The following is a 3504-nucleotide window of genomic DNA, read 5'->3' as shown; positions in this document are numbered from 1 at the left end:
GCTTCTCCTCGTTCTGCGAGTTGATGGGACACATCAAAAGTACTCCAGTGTATAGAGCCTTGCCTCTAAGGTAGGCCCCACATGGTTTGCCTCTTTTTTTAACATAACACGTCAAGTCGCAATTTGTTTGTTCACCCGTCGTAGACGATCCTCCCTCCACCAAGTGGACAACCAGTACACGTGCCAAATTACCACGTGGGCTGCCTTTTTCATACAGAAATAGCTCCACAGTGTACCCACGCGGGTGTGGTTGGGAAAGAGACGGGAGTACGTGCGTCGTGCATGCACCTCTTCTCTTCGTGCACGTCCCCCACCTATGTGGGTGTGTGTGAGAGATACAAACTGCGTTTGTGAGTGTTTTTGTTTTGGGGTGGGGTGGGGTGGGGGGTTGATTTTGTGAATTATTTGTGGGAATATGTGTCAATGACATCTCAAACAAAATTTTTGCATGCAATGTGTGTGAAATGGAGGCCTATCCATATCATAAATAGAGGATCGGGCAATCCACGAGAAGAGAGGGAGGGGTCATAGCTATCGATAGAGTCGAAGAGAGGATCAAGTGGGTGGGTGCGAGATCGATGAAGAGAGCCATCGAAATTGTGTGTGTGTGCAAGTCAAAGATATAGGGCGACTGGCCTACCAGAACGTTAGAGCGCACATGTCAAGTTTGTGTGTGGCAGGGAGACATGACTAGAGCGCTCGATGTATCGGTGTGTGTGGGGGGAGGGGGTGGGGGAGGGGTAGGCAGAGGCCTAACTATATAGGTAGAACGACTCGTATATGTGTTGAGAAGGAGAGACCCAGCTATGTCTTGAGCGAGATCGGTCGACATCCATACATAACTGAAGGACGGGGAATATGATGGGACAGAGAGAGAGAGAGAGGAGAAATAGAGGGAGGGAGAGGGAGGAAGAGGGGTAGAGTGCTGGATGGGTGATGGAGTTGCTTCTCGAAGATGGTGGGAGAGGCGTACTAGACAAACTGAGGGTGGAACTGCAATGTTATCAATAAGAGTGGGGATGTGTTTCTGTGTGTGCTTGTGCATGATAGATCTGTCGGACGCATCCATGGATGATGAAGGGGAACCATGTGTTTGGTAAGCAAACCTAACTAGATCGGTAGATCAATTGTTGTTTGTCGGAGGAAGGAAGAGACACAACTAATGAGGTAGATCGATTGACGTGTGGGTAAAAACGAGTTATAAGGACCTGGCTAGCTATATGTATAGCGAGAGATCGGTCGATGTACGTCCATTTGTTAGAGGCAAATAAGGCCCAGCGAGACGGATAGACAGAGAGAATGGAGCTAGGAGGTGGTGCGAGAGGCCCAACTACTAGCTAGATACGGGGAGGAGTGTGCGGTTGTGAGATCGATGAAAAGAGGGGCAAGAGTTTACACGTGTGTCTGACCGTATGAGAGACACGAGGCAAGGACACATAAAGGAGGAGATTGAAGGTGTGTGTGTATATTGTAGGCATGCATCACTGGAGAGGTTTATCGATCGGTGTGTGTCGGAAAGGATTTGTGGAGACTCTGGGAGAACGACCTAAAGAAAAAAATGAATGTGCCCGGTGTATAGAATGCCGAGGGAGGGGGAGGGTGAGGAGGGCGTGTGCATGCATGAGAGAAAGTTAGTGGTAGCTACAAAGGTTAGAGGATTGTGTGGGTGTAAGAGACTAACAAAGATCATAATTTGATATGAAAGCGGATACATATATTTGAATAGGAGATCATAGTGTTTTAAACATTGCATGCATGAATATAGCGGTGATACACGTGATGTGCACATGTTATATCATAATGTGATAATGCATGGCGTTTGCAACTCACAGCTAAATGCCGAACAATCTAAACCATACTATACATCAAAGAATCTCACATTTTATTTGAATTTGTGATAATGTGTGGCGTTTGTAGCTTACAACTAAATATCGAACAATCTAAACAATACTATATATCGAACATTCTCACATTTTATTTGAATTTGTGGTAATGTGTGGTGTTTGCAACTCACATCTAAATACTTGTAGGCGTAGGGGGCGGGCACCATACATAATGTGATAAACACATTATACATATGAGACATGGTTTAGATTATGAAGATCTAGCTAGAGCTACAAATGTAATGTGACTTGAAATCAAAATAAAGTGGATTCAAAAAATCTAGTTCGAGTTCATATAGTACACATAGTTCATATGTAACTCGAGACTAATCATGTGGTGTGCTGTGAAGATAATACACAAACGATGGTTTAACTTGACAATAATGATGATTGTAGATCTTATTAAAACAGATAAACGAATTCAAATGCTTTGACTTCACAACAATCATTACTGTAGATCTTATTCAAATAGAGAAACGAATTCAAATTTAGTTCATATTGAAGCGGTAGTATATACGTTTGGAATGCACTAAAACGTTCATTTGAGTAGTAGGTTGCATGCATTATACACGTAGCGAAATATTTTAACTGAACATAACATGAATTCAAAGTTTTGAATGACATTTGTAGTGCGCATTGATTTGGTACAGTACATGTTAGGCTTGTCCGGAAATTTCAACCCGCGCCTTGTTAGCCTGAAATATTTAAGATATATCTTTGTCTCATTGTGCTCCGGCAACTCCCTCCATCTCAACCCGCGCCTTGCTATTCCGAAATTACAACACGCGCGAAAACTCCCACCTCCTATGAAATCCCGACACGCGAAATGCCCGTGGTACCCCCGAACCGAAAGAACCGCCTCAAATCGGTGGGGATACTTTTGTAACTTACCCCACATTTCGGACAAGCGCGTCTCTAAGCCATGGTTCCCCACTGCCATCCCATCCGCCCACCCATTCCTACACCGAGGCCATGAAAACCCACGACGAAACCCCACATCCTGCTCCGTCCGCCACCCAGCCGGAGCCTCTTCCCCGACGACGTCGTCCACAACAACACCTCGACGTCCCTCATCCACCATACCAGATGAGGATCCGTCACCGATCTCATCGTCCTGCCGGTTCAGCCACCCCGTCCTCCACCTCCAAGGAGCTGCCCCGACGTTCCCCTCGTCTTTCGCGCCACCTCCATTCCCACACCACCGTCTTCACCTGCACCACCGGAAGAGCATCATCATCACCGTTTCCTCGGATGAAGCTGCGGCCTAATCGACGCCACCAAAGAGGTTGTACACCAATCGCCGCATTTTCTTCTTGATTCGATCTCACGGTGCTGCCGGCGCTCGGTCCCGAGCCGACACGGCGCGGCTCCATCCACGGCGGCGTCGCCGGCCACTTCCTCCATGGTGTCGTTCCTCTACGGCGACGTCCACATCAGTAGGAGCTGCTGCTGCTTTTGCTCTCGCTCGCGCTGCTGCTCTGCTCTCAGTCCCCTGCCTGGTCTGCTCTTGCTATTGCTCTTGCTCGCGTTGCTGCTCTCGCTCTTGCTCTTGCTTGCGATGCTGCTCCGATTTAGCTACACTTCAGTCGACTGAATCGACTTTTGGGTCAGTCGATTTTCA

The sequence above is a fragment of the Triticum dicoccoides genome, chromosome 7A, assembly GCF_002162155.2.
Source record: "Triticum dicoccoides isolate Atlit2015 ecotype Zavitan chromosome 7A, WEW_v2.0, whole genome shotgun sequence".
NCBI classification, from domain to species: domain Eukaryota; kingdom Viridiplantae; phylum Streptophyta; class Magnoliopsida; order Poales; family Poaceae; genus Triticum; species Triticum dicoccoides.
The sequence above is the reverse complement of the archived record's forward strand: the minus strand, read 5'-3'. Positions refer to the sequence as shown.